Source organism: Nilaparvata lugens, chromosome 9 (genome assembly GCF_014356525.2).
Source record: "Nilaparvata lugens isolate BPH chromosome 9, ASM1435652v1, whole genome shotgun sequence".
NCBI lineage: Eukaryota > Metazoa > Arthropoda > Insecta > Hemiptera > Delphacidae > Nilaparvata > Nilaparvata lugens.
This window is the reverse complement of record NC_052512.1, coordinates 36,517,069-36,536,311: the sequence shown is the minus strand read 5'-3', so window position 1 is coordinate 36,536,311 and position 19,243 is coordinate 36,517,069. Positions and strand designations below refer to the sequence as shown.

The 19,243-nt window shown below is 33.7% G+C and overlaps 1 protein-coding gene across 1 annotated transcript in view; it reads left to right on the top strand.

Annotated features, from left to right (window-relative positions):
* The window catches only part of LOC111053236 (sodium channel protein para), a 265,185-nt gene that overhangs the window by 79,498 nt on the left and 166,444 nt on the right, over positions 1-19,243 (top strand). Inside the window, exon 2 of the mRNA XM_039435819.1 lies at positions 10,317-10,391. The gene's annotated coding sequence lies outside the window, so the exon portion shown is untranslated. The remainder of the gene's footprint in view (positions 1-10,316; positions 10,392-19,243) is intronic.

Sequence of the window (19,243 nt, the reverse complement as noted above, 5' to 3'; positions counted from 1 at the left end):
TGCTTTGTGGAATGATAGACATTGGTAACAACACCAATATTGGTTAATTACTCCCATTTTAATGTGGACTTCACTCTAGTAAGATCATAAATAATGAGGAGCGAAGTTGTTGTCATGTGTGGATTCATTAATTTAATATTTCATACTAGAAAGTAGCCCGTGCCTCGCACCGGGAAAAGTTTGAAATGGGTGTTGTGAAGTAATGCAATCTCCTTATATCCAGGAAACGTAAAACAATTGGATAATCATTTATTATTCCTCTCAAAATCGCGTAAATGATCTTGATAAGAGTTGAAAATTCCCAGTAGAAAAAGAGTTTGATAGGTCATGAACCCGCAACCTTTGATTCATGAACTGCGCGCGCGCAATCAACTAAGCTACTGAGTCACTTGGAGTAAGCCCTGATTTGATGGGCTATGTAGTTGCATAAACTTTTAATCACAAATTGAATAAATTTGTTTTAACTGTTGAATTGGAATTGATTGATTTATAGCAATGGGAATAGATCTAAGACCATCGTCGGTAAATTCAGAACCCTCATGTAAAAAAGTTGATCAGTTCAGTAGCTCAGACGTGATGATGCGTCATTTGTGGATGTCCTATCCCGTAATGTATATAGGTGCGTACAGATTTACGCGCCGCGAACATGAGCAATTCACTTTTAATCAGCTGATGCCAAGCTTTTTATATCTGTATCTTACCGTTTCTGTAAAAATACAGATATAGTCAGCTGATTAAAAGTGGATTGCTCATGTTCGCGGCGCGTATATCTGTACGCACCTTAAGATAATCCTTTCTCTATTATATTATTCATCCTATACTATTAAGCGAGCAATTCCGGTATTTATTTGTTTATTCATATATTTATGTCCAACGGATCTCGAAAACGATTTTTACGAAATTTTGAACATATAGTAGGTTTATTATAATGATAAACATGTATTGTGCATGTGTGGGTGTTTGCTACACCAGTTATGTTATTTTATTTCAATTTGTACAATGTTTGTTTTTGGTCGAATAAATTATTATTATTATTATTATATTATTATTATTATTATTATTATTATTATTATTATTATTATTATTATATAAAAATTCGATCGCACTAGGTCTCATCCCTGGGAAAACTCGCTGAAGGTCAGAAAAAGGATAATAATAATATTCATCCTTGGTAAAACAGCTGATAATTTCGTCGTCTGTCGATAATGGAAGTGAGTGAGCAAGTGCAAGTGTGTGGGACTGACACAAAATTATATGACTCAGCTCAAATTCATATTTAAAGCTGTTGAACTATTCATTCAATTAGATACCGGTTGTACCAAAGCCGGTTAAGTTCTTATCCTGATCAATTCCAGGTGAACCAATCAGAGAAGCCATCTTTCTAAAATGGTATTCTCCGATTTGATTCACGTGAAATTAATCACGATTAAAATTTAAGCACTTGTTTGCTGTTACCTGGGAACGAATTTGGATAAATGAATGAATGGATGTATAAATAGATGAATAAAAATAGTTATACGGATTGATCAACATCGCTACTTCGGGTTAGCGGCCATTTGAAGTTGCAATATTAACCGCACAATCAAATTAGTCTCGGCTAATGTTGTACTCTCGCCTCTAATATTGTATAATGCACTGTGTTTATGGTGATAAGAGTCCCAATAGAGAGCCTTTTGGGATTTGAAACTTTCAGCTAGTGGTATCCATCACACAATATTCAAACAATCAGCTCTTGATGCACAGAGATTGATGACATTCTCCATCAAATATCTATTGTTTCTCATATGAAAATTGAGTGATGACTCATTTGAGTTCAAAATTGAGTAATGACCGTCATGATCTCGTTTGGCTGAAACTATAGTGAAGTTCACGTTATAATGGCAGTGAAGAAAGATAGGAGAATAGCGTTGCCGATTCTCTGCATTCTATAGAGGAAAGCTGATATTAGTACTACTATATTAGTGTATCTGATGTGATATCAACTGTTCATTCCTGTTTGAAATTATCAATCATATTTTATTTGTAGAATAATTTTTTTTCAATGATTCCATAATACATTCTCATGATTGAGAATCAATATTTTGTTAATTAATTCTTTTTTTCATTGTTGAAAAACGATCTGGCAACGTTTTGAAGCTTGAAAAGGATAGCGCTATCTGCTTTGTCGAATGATAGACAAGGAGAAAGCAACACCAAAGCCAATCAAAAATTTCCATTATAACGGGGACATCACTATAGTCGAAATCTAACGGGTGGGTCTCAGTTATCCTGGATTTCAGTTCTTCCTGACTATAAGGGTAGACAGTGGTTAGACCGAACGAATGAATGCTTGTTATGAACAAAGATTGATGAAAATTTGGATAACGCCAGTTTAGAAGCTTCAAAGCCATGAGAACTATTCATCTTTTTATTGATACACAAAACACAAAACATTCAAATGATTGGAGAAGGACCAATAATGGCAGCTGACCAATAATGACCAATAATGACCAATAATGGCTCAGACCAAAACTTCCCCGAATTTTCATTTATACACTATAGTCTAAAAAGTAGGTTATGTTGCATACACTTTTGAATTCAACTATCATTGTATTCATTCATTTTTCCTAAAAATAAATGATCATGCTCCTCATATGTGTGGTTGTTTCTATGTGTTTTATGCTCCAGAATTCGTGCTCAAGTTCTATGCTCGTATGGTCTTACGCCAGCCTATAGTGAGGTGAACGTTATAATGGCAGTGGAGAAAGATAGGAGAACAACGTTGCCGATCCTCTGTCTTGTTAATGCCTTCTATAGACGGTAGCTGATACAGGTTTATTAATGTAATATTAACTGTTCATTCTCGTTTAATTAAAATAATCAATCAATTATATTTTATCAAGCAAGAAATTATATTTTTCAATAATTTCATAATGAATTTTCATTATTAAGATGAAATATTTTGTTAATTAATTATCAATTGATCGAACGTACTGAGGTATATGTTTTAACTCGGATTTTCTTTTGTCTGTCTGTATGTAACGCGATTACGGCCAAACGCGTTGATAGAATATTAGAATTCGATGAGATTTTGCAGGAATATTCCATTTCCAACTGCGCGTCGATGTATACATAAGGTTTTTTGAAATTTTTGCATTTTAAGGATAATATGAAAAGAAAAGGAATTCCTCCATACTCTGATATCACTATAATATTTACAGGGTGTCCCAGATAAGGTGTAAACCCCGGCTACCATAGATTTTACATGCAATTTGCAACAAAAAATGTTTTGTAAAATTTTCTCCTATCGACCTTCGTTTTCGAGATATATCGATTTTTCGATATTTTTCAAGTAGGCGTACTTCCAGTCATTAAATCGTCAATATCTCAAGAACCATTGGTCTTAAGTGAATTTTAAGGACATCGTTGAAAAAAGGACAAAATTTCACATTGATTTGAGGTATAAAACATGCCAAAGTCAATTATTGAGTAGTATTTTTTAGCGGTCAAAGTTGAAAAAGAGTGATTTTTGAAGTTTTTTTCAAAACTTCAGACACATTTTTCTCGATTCTTCTTCCAGGGTACGAAATAATTTTTATAGCGCAAAAACTTTCTTTTTTGATTATCTTTCGAATGAGTCAAAATACAGGTGTCTAGCTCAAATCTTCGAATCAGAATTTCAGTTCAAATTCGATTTTTTAATTAAAAATGAGACTTATCTTGTTTGAGTGTGAATAATTGTCTACAATTTGATAGCTTTGTGTCGAGTGATTGAGGGCGCAAAAGAACTTTTTCTATAGGAAATTTGGCTGAGGAATTCAATGAAACTGGTTAGAAGTTCGTATCTGCAATTGTTATTGAGATACAAGTTGAAAAAAGTTCAAAGTCGAGTTAAAATCTAAACTTTTCAAACAGTTTTTTCTTGATTTTTTTTCACGGTAACAATATTTTTCCAATAATGAAAAAACTTTGCCATTTTATAAACTATCGAATGAGTATAAATTTTCCAGGAAAATTTCAAAACTAGAGTGTTAAAAAATGTAAATTTTCAAGTAGAGCACCCTAAAGCCATCTTTTCGTTGTTTTAAATTCATACCATTGAGATTCAATTGAGTGAGAAGAAAAAATCAATCTGTTCATTAATCAGCTGCTCTGATAGAATAAAAAGTTTTTCTAATGCTCACCCAACAATAGAGACAATTCTCGCAGTCATTGTTTGAAAAGTAACATGCTTCCAGTCGGTCGATAATGATGTCTTTCCAGTCAATAGTCAAGTTTTCCCAGTTGGTTCGTAACATAATAATAAACACGGACACTTGATAACTTATTGAACTTGAGTAAAAAAAAGACTTATCATACTAATAAACTAAAAAAAACTCAAACAAACTACACTCGAAAACAATACTCTAACTAAAATATAAACTTGGAAACAGAAAACAACAAAACTGAAATAGTGAATTGGAAAAATCAAACACTCATGAAAAAACTAGACTTAATAACTCAGGAACACGAAAGAATACTTTTTCCTATAGAAAAAGAATTTTTACGCCCTCAATCACTCGACACAAAGCTATCAAATTGTAGACAATTATTCACACTCAAACAAGATAAGTCTCATTTTTAATTAAAAAATCGAATTTAAACTGAAATTCTGATTCGAAGATTTGAGCTAGACACCTGTATTTGGTCTCATTCGAAAGATAATCAAAAAAGAAAGTTTTTGCGCTATAAAAATTATTTCGTACCCTGGAAGAAGAATCGAGAAAAATGTGTCTAAAGTTTTCAAAAAAACTTCAAAAATCACTCTTTTTCAACTTTGACTGCTAAAAAATACTACTCAATAATTGACTTTGGCATGTTTTATACCTCAAATCAATGTGAAATTTTGTCCTCTTTTCAACAATGTCCTTGAAATTCACTTAAGACCAATGGTTCTTGAGATATTGACGATTTAATGACTGGAAGTACGCCTACTTGAAAAATATCGAAAAATCGATATATCTCGAAAACGAAGGCCGATAGGAGAAAATTTTACGAAACATTTTTTGTTGCAAATTGCATGTAAAATCTATGGTAGCCGGGGTTTACACCTTATCTGGGACACCTGTATATATATCAGGGTGATTCACGAGGATATGCGGTAACTTTGAGAGCTCATTCAATATGTAAAAATAATGAAAAAAACTTATATAAACATAGGTCCGGAAATGTTTCGTTAGCGAGTTATACAGGGTTAAAGATTTCGCCTGGATTTCAGTTCCGCTGAGTAAATGAAGACTCTCTGAAATTCTGGGAAGTTAAATTTAGGGGCAAATGCCATTGTTTCTTATGGTTTTTTACCTGAAAAATTGATTAGAACAGGTCCCAGAACTGTAAGATGAGTAGTTTTTGAGTAATCCAGTGTAAAATGCAAAAACATTGAGTAAAAAAACACAATTTTTACATTTGGCCAGCAATCGCTTTGTTATTTTACCAATAAACTGATCAAATTTCAGAACAAAACTTGTAGAAAATTTAATTCTAAACAAAACGGTATGATTAAAGTATACAGAAAGTGAACAGATAATCGATTAAAGGAAGTTTTATTGAAAACTGTAATGTAAAGTTATGCAATAAAATTACAGTAAATGCTCAAAAATGTTGCCATTAACTTCAATGCATCTTTCTGCTCGTTTAAGAATTGCTCTTGTTGCTTTTCGTAGTTCTACGGGGCTCTCCTTAAACTGCACAAATGCTTCATTAATTCGATCAAGTAACGCCTCACGGGAATTTACTTTGACCTCGTAAGGATCAATCAGACTATAGAATTATTCCTAATCAATCAACTGACAAGTGGATTATTTATTGCATGCATTACTCAGATGGGATTACTCAGATGCAAGCATTACTGGCCGTGTCTATTTCTATAAGGTGGGGTTTCAATATTTTTCAAGATGCTTGCCCATCAGTATCAATATTCTCACATTTGAAAAACAAATTTAATATGTGATTAAAAAATAAAATGAACAATGATTAAATGAGCTAGATAATGCTGAAAAAAATATAATATTCTTTATTGAGAAAAATTAATTTAAAAATAGTTGAGAAATATTTTTATCAGATGGAAAATTTATCACGGAACTGGATAAATTATCATATGGGATACAAATTAAAACTCGAACTGAGTTTATTAACATATGTGAGTTTTTGATCTTGAAGAAAACAAATAACAGTTTTTAAGAGGGAATTATGATTCAACTGTAAATTATGACACAACTGAATGAACTGTGACATCAGATACTTGTGGATGAGAAAACTGCGTGAGGTCTACTGTTCACAGAACTACTAGTAATCTGACAACAGAGCAAAGCGAGAAAGAGATAGCGCTATGAGATTCCGCTTTGCTGAATGATAGACAAGTTTAATTATGTTACAATAGTGAAAGGGTGCGGTGGTTGGGTTTTCATCTAGCTTTGCTCGCCAAGGCCAAAGATTCACTAGCACTCCTCCTTTCTCTGTATATATGGACTATGGGACTATGTATTTATGTAGACTACATAATCAACAGAGCATCCAAGCTCTACACTACATTAATAACTTTAATACAGCAAGGAGACTGAAAAGGAAGGAGCCTACAGATCTCATGTAAATGAGGAAGAGTGATACTGAAAGTAACAGTGCATGGGCATTGCTCAATCAGTGAAGGAGTGATGTAGGTACCCCTCTAGTGTCATACTTTGACCTATTAATTTAAGCTAGAAAATTGTTCATTATCCAAAGTGTTTGATTGATTCAAATTGAAGAAATTATTTCTCTGTATTTAAACTTCCAAGTAGCCCTGTCAAAATACTTACACGACCTACATAGAGTACCGTATCTCATTGAGCAAATTCGGATAAATCGAGCGGCGTTTTGACCTAGTAAAAAGCTCATGAATGAAAAATGCATGAATAGGTTGTTTTTCACTACTATTTATGAAATGCTCCTGTGATAGGCATTTGCGGCCGGCAGGGTTCAAAGGCGTCAATTCACTTTTACCTAGGTTTTATCGATTTAACTGGGTCAAGGCACCCAGGGTGGCTGGTGGGGTGGGGGTTCCAACCCTGAACAACCCGCCCGTCGAAAACAGAAACCAGGTCAGATTTTCAGCGCTCCCCCTTCCTACATCACATCCCCCTTATCCCTCACACACAATCCTTCTCCTCCTCCTCACACTCCTTCTCGCCGACATCAACCCTCTTCCTCACAAAAGTGGAATCATGTCAATTAAAACATCTCAACCTCACTCCACCAACTCACAGCTACGCTCAAATTTCTGATTCATCTTGTTTTTAATGAGGCAGAAGACTTTAAAAGTCATTTGATAGTTTCCATTACGGAGGAGGAACTAATCTACTCTAATTATCGCAAGTGAGTTAAACTAGTGACCCCCTGGCTTGAAGAACACGCTCATGAACTGTTGTATTGTAGTCTTTGAAACCCTCAACGAGTGGGTGGAGCTTATGGAAACAGCTGAATATTATTTTTCTACAAGAATAGTTTGACTGGATTTCATTTGAGTTCCTATTTGAAATGAAAAATAACTTTTCAAATATTACTCTGTCGCTTCAACATCTTTGACCCTCATATGAATCCAAATCCATTTTTTGTTACTCAGAAGGTGGTCATGTGATACATGATTTTAATACAAATTTCAAAGAAAAAATGAATGATGAAAATCGCACTTTGATATCTCAACCCTTATCAGCTTGTTGATGTAAAAGTTGTAAATTAAGTTGTATATTAGCCAGCTGAGTGTTAGGGCATGGAGGACTGTCTGTGTGATAGCTCTCAAATAGCCTCAGCTGAAGTTATGAATCAATGAATTGGAAAACTATAGTAATTTCATGCAGTGAATTCTTCAGCTGACTAAATGATAAATCACAACAATATTTTTCTTATGCACTTTCAATGCTATTTTTCTATACTGAAAAAGGACGAAGAAGTGAGTCAATTTTGATGTCCAACGAACTTGACCTGTGAAAAGGATTGAAGAAAACGTGTTCAAAATTTAAAGCTGATTCATCAATTCTTTCTCTAGTTAATGTAGAACATACAAACAGACGGACAACGACTTGGGCCTCGCTGACGCTCGTTCAATCAATTCTATCCTATTCTCATCAAATTTATCTACATGATTTTATAATGAATTTTCATAGTTGAGATAAAATTTCTAGTAGACCGTTTCTTCGTTATATTTCTACGTTGACGATTTGACAACGTTTCGGAGTTGAAAAAGACTTTGGCCTTGAGTAAGTCAAAAGTATGTAAAAATTATTCACTAATAATTGGTTAATTCCCTGCATCAGAGGGCAGAGAAACCATTAACAATAGAACTATTCAGAAACGCAAAGATGAATTATTTTTTGACAGAAATTCTCTAAACTCTCAACCCTGCATTTCAACTGAACGTTTAATTTGAATTCAAACATTTCTAGCTCAATCGTTCATAGAATAATCGAATAACTCATCTATCTATCAGATATAGCAGAGAGATACAATATTCAGGAAGGAAAAAGGATGAAAATTGGGAAAAATAATAATTGTTATCTCATCAATGAATACACTTCTGAGAGAGATAACATGAATATTGATGTATGAGTAGATGAGTTAGTAACCACGCCTTAAAATCCAGGAAGCTGTCTGATTGGTCAATGGGTTGACGACCCATTTCACCTTCATATCTCACTACCAATAGAATGCCACATGCAAGTCGTGGTCAAATGAGATTGCTTGTTGAATTTGGGGCGTGGGTTAATTAATGATACCCAACAACCCACTTGATATTCATAACACTTCTATCATAAAAATGACCTTGTCTCTTAATACAAGTAATAAGCCTATAGGGCACCGAGCTTCGCTCGTTATTTCCATTCATTGATAAACAGAACACAATTCTCTAAAATGATCGTGTTTATATTTCACAGCTTGCTATATGTCATCTTATGAATTTCGGGGATGCGATATTTTGATTTTTCATATACTCACTCGCTCACTCACTTTTTTACTATCCACAGACGACGAAAGTCTCAGCTGTTTCAGCCAAGGATGAATAATTATCCTTAATGTCGTTCAGCGAATTTTCCCAATGATGAGATCTAGTTCAATCGAATTTTTATAGCATGAACCTACTATGTTCCAAATTTCATGAAAATCGTTAGAGCCGTTTTCGAGATCCGTTGAACATAAATAAATAATATCGGGGACCGAGCTTCGCTCGGGAGTACAAAAGCATTAACAATTTATTATGAAAGAAGAAATTATAATAACATTCATAGTTAATACATAAATGTTCTATCAAATCACAGTAAATTGAGATTAATTCCCAGAGAAATGCAAAAAATTTCTCACAAAGGCCCGGTTGCACAAAAGCCGGTTGAATTTAAATCCTGATTAATTTCACGTGAACGAAATCAGAGAAGACCATTTCAAAAAGATGGATCTACTGGAATTAAAATAACCCGGCATTTTTGCAACCGGCACTGGCTTCCTGATTGAATGATTACAAAAGTTCAACAGCTGAGTCAAAATTTTGACACAGTCCCACACACATGAACTCGCTCACTCACTTCCATCATCAACAGACGATGAAATAATTATTATCAGCTGTTATCCCAAGGATGAATAATAATTATCCTTTTAGGGCCGGTTTCCGAGCTCGGGTTTTAGCTAAGTTCTAGACTTTAAACAGCTGGAGTCAGAAATTTAGCTTTCAAAAATGGGGCGTAGTCGCAGTTTTTATTTTCTCATTTCTATAATAATTGGAAACGTTTTTCCTTGACAAAATTAAACATTTCTAAATAATCTAAAATTGCTGAAACTTTACACCATTTTCTCTTTATTTTATTTTGTGTTCAATTTTCTAGTTTTTTTTTTAAATTTAATTCAAACATGACCTGTACAATGACTAAGACTATGCCCCATTTTGGAAATCCAATTTTCTTAATCCAGTTGTTTAAAGTCTAGAACTTAGCCAAATCTCGAGCTCGGAAACCGGCTCTTAATGTCCTTCAGCGAGTTTTCCCAGGGATGAGACCTGGTGCATTCGTATTTTTATATTATAAACCTACTATGTTCATCTTAACATATAAACAGAAATTGCTCGTTTTATGATATAGGATAACCAAATATAAATATACAGAAATTGCTCGCTTAATATAATAGGATAATATCTTAGATGAATCTTGATTCTGTGTAAATTTGAGTACACTATTAGAAATTCTCATACTCTCATCTGTAAATTTGTTTTGACGACAGTAGTATATATTTGATTTATTATTTTCACGAGTATTAATGATGTGTTTTTGTTGTTGTTACAGATCACATCCCTCCCCACAAACGGAAAAAATGCCACATAACTCTTATGGATAGCTGAGGATCTTCACGCACAATAAGTTAGTATATGAATTGTTTGTTCAATAATTATTGTTTTGGAATAGAGAAGATTGTTTACACATTTTCGGAGCTCAAAATCTTCGGTTGAAAATCAGAGCTCATACTATAATAGTGAGATCCATGTTATATAATGGCAATATTAGATCAACATTTGTGTTTCTATCTTTGTCTATCATTTGACAAAGTAGATAGAGCTATCTTTTTCTAGCTACGCAATGTTGTCAGATAATTTTTTCGAATGTAGGAATATAATAATCTATAGTTTGTATAAAATGAGTTGAGAATTTCCAATTTAACCACAGAATTGTTAGTAGAATATCATCCGCGATATTCCAGAATCCCTAAAAAAAGTAGCAGGGTTGAAGGATTAAAGTAAAATTTATTCTTTTTTTATGGAAACATCATGGAATTATGTTTTTCTTTCGATTATCATTTATATCAGGAAAATTATGGGGTATTGTTATAAAAATTTCATATCAGAATAATGGAGAGAATGTCTTCTTTCTATTGGTGTTGTGGTGATTAGTACCAGTCTCCTGTCGGTGACGGCACTTATCTGAGGGTTAACTCCTGTTTTGGACAAGAAACCTGCCTGGTGTGTAGTTCTTGCTGGTTGAGCCACGACTACCCGGCTTCTTTGTTCCTGTTTTAGGAAATTGAAATTGAAATTGAAATTGAAATTCTTTATTCTCCAAAAAAGATTAACAATACATTTGTATGTAAAACATAAAAATAAAAATACATTCCATTGGAGGCTCCTCTTATGGGCACATGCCTGTGAGAGAGGAGCGAGTTGTCTAGTAGCATCCAATATACATAATCTTAAATTTAACTATTCATAGCTATGCAAAATATGACTATAAATACAATAAAAATAGAAAAAAATTATTTAAGAATAAATGGAACTAGTGTAACAAATAAAACAAAACTCAATCTGGAGAGAGGTATTATTATGAATAAAAATAAAATAAACCAAAACTAAAAACGAAGTGGGAAGCACGGTGAGATCGACGAACAAAATAAAATCGTAAAAAAGATACAATAATATTGTTGAAAACCTGCTTTTTTGACCAAGGATCGAGAACACTCACATCCAACAAGCGTACTCATTCACCTATCAGTCACTCACCCTCAATGTTTAGGCAATATACAATAATTATTAGCCAAAAAAAAGGTACAATCATCGGAAAGAGTAAGGTGATACTAAAATACCTTCCTGCTCCTCTGGGTTTAGGGAAGTCACCCAATCGTTGACTAATTTTTTATAGTGACTTATTCTCAAATTGACAGGATTTTTCAAGTAGACGGGCAGTTTTTGAAAAAGGAAATGTGACGAAGTGGAGGAGAAAGTTCTAGTAAGTCTGGGGTTGACGATACCGATATTTACAACTGTTCTTGTGTTATAATTGTGAATGATATTAGAAAATATAGCTACTTTGTGTTTGAATATATACAAGGTTAGGGTTCTTATGTATAATTGTTGTATATTTAATACCTTAAATTCTTCAAAGAGATAATCTGATGGATATGTTAGTGGTTTGCGTAAGGCGCTTTTCATTATAAGTTTCTGAACAGTTGATAAAGGAGCCAATGTAGTTTTGAATGTACAACCCCAAGCTATAATACCATACTGTAAGATGGACTGAACGTGAGCAAAATAAACTTGTTTTATTATAGTGGGTGTAAGGATTCCGCTTAATGATGCAAATACATAAATAAATTTTCGGAGCCTATTTCTAAGGTAGTGTATATGATTGCTCCATTTCAGCCGACAATCAAATATCACGCCGAGGTATTTATATTCATATACTCGTTCAATACACTCACACTGACATTGTGTATAATTATTCTGTGCGCCACAGGTGTGTAATTTCAGTTCTAGACCGATTGGGTCACCATTGGCTCTAATGGAAATAGGTAGGTATTTTGTCTTGCTGATATTGATGGTTAGTCGATTATCATCAAACCAGTCCTTCACAACACCCAATCCTACCTCAGCTGCGTGAAAAACCTCATCCCAGTTGTTTCCCTCAAAAAGCAACGCGGTATCGTCTGCATACAAATATATATGACTATTATCAATATTCACCTTACTCAGGTTATTTATATAAATTAAAAACAGTATTGGGCCCAGAGTGCTACCCTGAATCACTCCAAAGTGGTTATTCATTGGTGAACTCTCTTTGTCCAAGATAGAAACAACTTAACTCCTTCCACTAAAGTAGCTCTCAAACCACTGGAGAGAAGCACCCCGAACACCAATATACTTCAGTTTTTTTAAAAGAATATCCCTATCAATCGAATCGAAAGCTTTAGCTAAATCAATGAAGGTCAGAAGAACTTTTTTGTTAACAGAAATTAAATTATGTATTTGATTGGTTAAGAGGAAAAGGTTGTCATTAAGATTTTTGTCCTTTCTGAAACCAAATTGACTCTCGAATAGAATTTTATTATTTATCAAGTATTTCTCTAATTGATGCCTAACTGCTTTCTCGATGACTTTGAATATGACACTGACTAAATTGATAGGTCGGTAACTAACAAAATGACTTTTAGGGCCAGACTTATGTATGGGAACGACTTTTCCAACTTTTAAGTTTTCAGGGAAGACTCCTTGCAAAAAGCTACAATTAATGATATGAAGTAATGGTATTTTCAAAGAATTAATATTTTTCTTAATTAACGAAGCTGGAATTTTATCAATGCCCGGCGCAGATCCTCCTTTAAGATCACCTATAATTCTTATTAATTCAACATCACAAACAGGCAACAGTTCAAAATGTGAATCCACACTGAAATCCGCATCATTTACTGGTCCTTCAGCAATATTGGGTATGGCCCCAGCAAGATTAGCACCTACATTTACATAATAATTGTTGAAATTATTAGCAACATTTACTATTTCACCAGGTTCCAAATTATCATTAGGTACCTCTATTGTTTAAAAAATGTTGAATAGGGAATCTGTCGGCATTTTTACCTAATCCAGTGATTTCTTTAATACTACTCCAAAGTTTTTTGCTATCACTGCCAGCATTAGCTACTTTATTTCGAAAATAAGTCTCTTTGGCTGTCTTTAACAACTTAGTGAGGTGATTTCTATACTTTTTGAATTGTTCTCTTAAAGTAGCATTGAAAGGCTGTTGTTTTAATTTTTTGCTTAATTTATCTCTCTGACGGATGCATTTCAGTAAACCACAAGAGATCCACGGTTTAATTTTGAAGTTTTTAGATGAAATAATTTTAGTTTCTGTGGCCTGAAAAATAATTTGCTTGAGTTTGTTAATAAAAATTTCGCAACTGGAATTCACATCTGGTGTACTTGTTACATCGGACCAATCACAATTAGCAATGAGCTGAGAAACTAGATCTTCATCTAAAACTGTAACCCGTCGATTTTGATTAAATTGAGACTGTTTTTTATTATTTAACATTTGAATTTGGCATACGGTAAAATCATGATCAGTCATGCTGCATCTGATTACGGCTGACCTTATAGCATTAGTATTCTTTACATCTGTGAAAACATGATCAAGGCAGGCGGCCGTCGTGTCAGTAATCCTGGTAGGTATGTTTATGCATCTGACAAAGCCAGCAGCATAGAGAACATCCAAGTACCGCTCCGCCGTGTGATCAGGTATTTCACGAGGCAAAATACAACAATTAATATCACCCATTATAAAATGTGTACAGTCTCGATTCCTGTTAATGATGTAAGTCTCAAGATTATTAATAAAAGGTTCTATGTCAGCAGAGGGGCTTCTGTAGATTGCTAACAAACAGAAACGTTCAGCATTGAGGGAAAGGTCCAATTTCACACATGACGCACCATCAAGACTTACATCACCCTGGCACACAGCAAAGCATTTATTAACATAGACTATCACTCCATCGTTCTGATTTCGACTATTCTTATTTAAAAATACATCATATCCTTCCATATTCACTGTCACGCAGCTATCATCAGTCCACGTTTCAGTAAGAACTATAATGTCAAATTTTTTATTGTAACTGTTCAGAATCACTATCAATTCATCTATATGTTTATTATAGCTTCTTATATTCAAGCTTAAAAAACTAATGCTCCCAATCTCACCCTGCTCCCCAGTAAAAAAATTAAACAAACTAAAATCTTCAAAAATGTTAGTATACACGTCTCTCATATCAATTAAATTATCAACGAAATCATCCATTAAGACGAAAAGAAAAAATAAGTAAAATCGTTTGCCGCTCGCATGTGCATACACGATTGAACAATAAAATATAAAATGCTCACTTACAATCGTGAAGTAGGCCTTAAGTAGGCCTACACACTCATAACATATAGCCAGTGATTGCAATACCCCAATCAAAGGAAAAATTTCTAAGACGAAAAAGAGAATAAAAAATAATAAGAATAAAATAACCCACATAATGGGAGTACGAGGAATAGAATGCAAATGATTAATTTATTTCAAAATAAAACATCAAATCATGTTTGAAACCTTGCAGAATTTTATACAACCGGTTTGAATAGGAGGGTTAAATGTCTTATTGAAATTTTGTATTTTAAAAATCTAAATTTACAATGCTTTATTCAGCTATGTGATACATTTGTTTATACATGAATGGTAAATCGAGTTATTCTTTATAGTTGAATGATTCAATGAATAAGCAGAAAGAAAAACAATGAAGAATTCGGGTGCAATAATAGATTAGATAATTCTACAGGTACCTGTAGTAATGATAACGGTAGGGCTGCTTCAACAAATATCACTAGCGTTAAAGCCAGCGATCTTTGCCTAGGCAACTTATAACCAGCCAACTACGATATGACACGAGGCATTAAAAATTAAAAATGAAGTTTATCATTTGTGTTAGTGTCACACTGGTAATATAAGAGTGTAGGCCTAAATGATATCATTTGAATTATTTGCATCTATAAGTTTAGTAAAGATAGATTTTATTTAAATATGTAGGTAATCTAAGTAGATAATATGGATAAAGTAAGATTATACTGTATTATACATTCTCGTTTCAAGAAATTATTGCGGTGTGCTAGTAATTTTGAATTTATAGTAAGAACTTGTGTGAACGATAATAATGATGGATAATATTATTATGATTATAGAATATTTTATCGTTGGATAGATTGGAATATATTTCCGAAGATCAAACTGGTAATTTATTCTTTTTTATGTTCAGACTTTAAAAATATATGTATATTACAGTATAATCAGTTGATAATTTTCTATACACCAGCTAATTACATACTAGTTAAAATGACAGTAAGATCTGTTACTTCAAGCTAAAGCATGGTAATATTCAACCCTCAAACATTAGGTAATAGGCAATTTTTATTCCTGCCATTCCAGTACTGTACGTCATAATAACAAGTTCTCAAATATGAATTTTTCTTTTACATTATGTAATTGTTTCCTGGAGTATGATCTATAAGTATTCACTTATTAATGAATAAAGAACAGACTAGAAAAAAATAGATAGCTGAAGAAAATTAAATTATAGTATCTTGACACTAAATAGAAGCGAGTTAAGATTAATACACTAATTACGTATACGTGTGGTACCCTTGTCATAAACCAGATATCACAGAGTATTTTATTTTTCTTTGACATTTTACATTTTTTTCTTCTCATAATAATAATTGGATTATTATAAAAATGTTCACTCTGTTTTTTTCATAATCACAGTAGATGTTTTACAAAAGGTTGATTTTCAAGTTTTTTTCTAGTCTGTGAACTATTGTAAAGACAATCTGATAATCAGGACTAATTGAATAAAGATACTATATTTTCACGCTGGATGCAAATTTATGTGCTAATTCATAAGATCACTTGAACACTTAACACTAGCTTAACATTAATTAAAATAATATCACGTTTCATGCTGTGTGGGACTTGACTTAGATCAAATGTTATTAAGGCTCAATCTTCAATATGGAGAGGTCCTTTTAATTGGCTGGGTGTGGAGTTGTCCTGGATGTATTCATCTGTAGAAGTTTTCCAACGATTAGGCCACAGGTGATAGAACTTCCGCCTGAGCACTATCTTTTTCTCCTTCCTTCTGCAGGGATCCTCGAGACACCTAGGATGATGATGAAAAGATTTCTTCTTCTTCAAGGATGACTTGACTCTGTGATGGTGATGAAGAGGCTTTTTCTTCTTGCTCTTCTTCCAGGCTGGTTCAATCCTGTGATGATGTAGGTAATGATTTTGGTCCATGGTCGTTCTGCAGGTGGTGAGGTATGTTGCTTATAGTAGTAAAGTTGAGGATCTGACACTGGTGTTGATATTTTAGCTATTGATGTTGATGAAATTGAATCATTTTTCTTCAGTGAAGTATTTGGTAGGATGACATCAAAAGCTGTAGTGGTCTCCACCTCTTTTGGTGATGAGTTTAAGCTGTGGTTGGATGAGAAAGGCTGGTTCAAATGAAATCATCTGACCTTGTTCAGTCAACTGGATGTTTGAAACTTCGGCAGGGATAAAAGTTTCTGTCTCTGGGTTGAACTGAAAATTTATGTGAGCAGTTGAGTTGGTAGTGGGTGTAGTCATGGTTGAACGTTTGCCTGGGTTGCATTTACAGCTGCCGCTTAGTGTAAAACGATCATATGCTGACGTTGCTGGTGAAATTGATGTCCTGTCAACTTCACCGACGGAGAATTTGCAAGTCACTTTGGGAGTGATCAGCAAAGAAGAGGCGGGTGGAATCAAAGACCTTAAAGATATATCTTTAAGGTCTCAAGGTGCATCTTTAAGGTCTTTGGGTGGAATGAAGTTGAGCAGTGGTAGAGCTCCTTTGAAGGTGCACGCGCAGCATGACATCACTATAGTGAGGTCCACGTTATAATGGCAGTGTAGGAACATAGGAGAAAAGGGTTACCAGATCTCAGCCTTGCCACCCAAACAGCTGATACTGGTATATGAATTTAACTGTTCATTATTGTTGAAAACAGATAATTTTATTTTGTCAATAAAATATATTTTTAAAGATGTAATAATAAATTTCCATTACTGAGATAAAATATTTTGTCAATTAGTTGAATTTCTACATTGTTGATGAAAGATGTGGCAACATCGCAATGCGTGAAAGAGATAGCATCATCTGCTTTGTTGAACGATAGACAAGGATAGCAACACCATTGCAAATCAGACACTGCCATTAAAACGTAGACCTCACTATAGACAGACTGGCATATTGCACGGCTGCCGTGTCTGTAGCAACTGCCGATTACAGTGCTGCAGTCGTTCCGGCTGGATTTCTGATGCAGGAGGCTGCGTTTGTTTTGAAGTTTTGGAACCAGAACCAGAAGGCAATTGCGTATAGGTACTGTTTTGATAAAACTGGTTACCGGTAACTTTGGTTGTTGTTTTGATCTTTTGAAATAAAATAATTATTATTGTAGCTATTTAGCTGAAAAATACCTTTAAAATCTTTTTTGGATACTTGGTGAAGGAACTGACGATTTATTTTGTGTTGATTGTTCTCAAGGTTTGTGGCGATTTAAACTCAACTATTCTTGCCATTTCAAAACTGCAACTAGTATTAACTTATAATAAATTAGATGAGTTTGAGTTAACTGTCCTTTTAATTTACAAATGAAGTCAGATTTGCTATCTTTATTGTTGGTTAGAGTCAAACCTGCTTTCATTTGAGAAGAATGCTTAGTGTGTAACTTTTCAACTTCAGCTAACCTTATTCCTAATAGTGTAATTTTTCATCCTGCTTATTCATAGTCTCTATTGTCTGGTTCACTTCCTGCTTTCATTCTGAAATTTCAGATTTAATGTATGTTTTTTTTTGTCCAGAACTAATACTACCCACTATATCCTCCTTTATCTGCAAAAACTGCATCTTCATTCCGGTCTTGGAATCTAAAATCTAAATTTTGTTGTTTCATGGCATTTAGAAGAATGGCTAGGGCAGATTCAGGAGTAGGAGTTGTTAGCCTAGGAGCATTAAGTAGTCGACTTTTGTCTAACTTGGTTGTTGACAATCTCTCTCCAGCCCCCAATCTAAAGTTAACTGAGTACTGGGCATGGAAGGCTTTTTGGTGAGGATATATAATCTTCTGAAGAGACTTCGATTTTGTGTTGTGTGTTGATAGAGTTGGTTGAAAATCAGTGAATAAATAATAATTTCTCTGATTGCCAATGAATCGCAACCAGAGGAGTTTATTGACAAAACATATACTATTGTTATATTATATAGGTATACAAAATTGCTAATACCAAACTTAGTTCTAATTATGATACCCCACTATGATAATATGTGTCGGGGTGATCATAATATTCTTTTCTAAAACATGTATAGCCTGAAGAATTTAATTATTAATTTTATTTATAAAGGTTTGTTAGTTATTAAAGGTAGAATTAAAAGAAGACAGTAGGTAGTTCATCCTGCATCCTATTTACAATGAGCTCCTCGGTCTGGTAAATGCCAGTATCATATAACCAATTCCGTACTGCTCTTTTAAATCTATTTATATTTATTTGCGGGATTTTATTGTAAATTGTAGGACCTAAATATTGTACAGATCTCTGACCAAAAGCTGTGCTCATTCGGGGAACGAGAAGAAAATTCAGATTTCTAATTCTGGTGTTGTGGCTATTGAAAATTAAATCAGTAAAATTTGTATTCTTCTTTGGATAAATTACTAAAACTAGGTAATACATATAACTGTCTGACGCTGAGAACTTGACTTTCGGTGAACAATTCACTTGTTGAAATTCGGTTGTTTCTGATTGTCATAACCATTACAATTATGATCTTTTAAAATTGAATCTATTAAGTTGTAATTTGCTGCATAAGGATATTAAAGATTAATAACCTTGTTGTAAAGTGACAATAA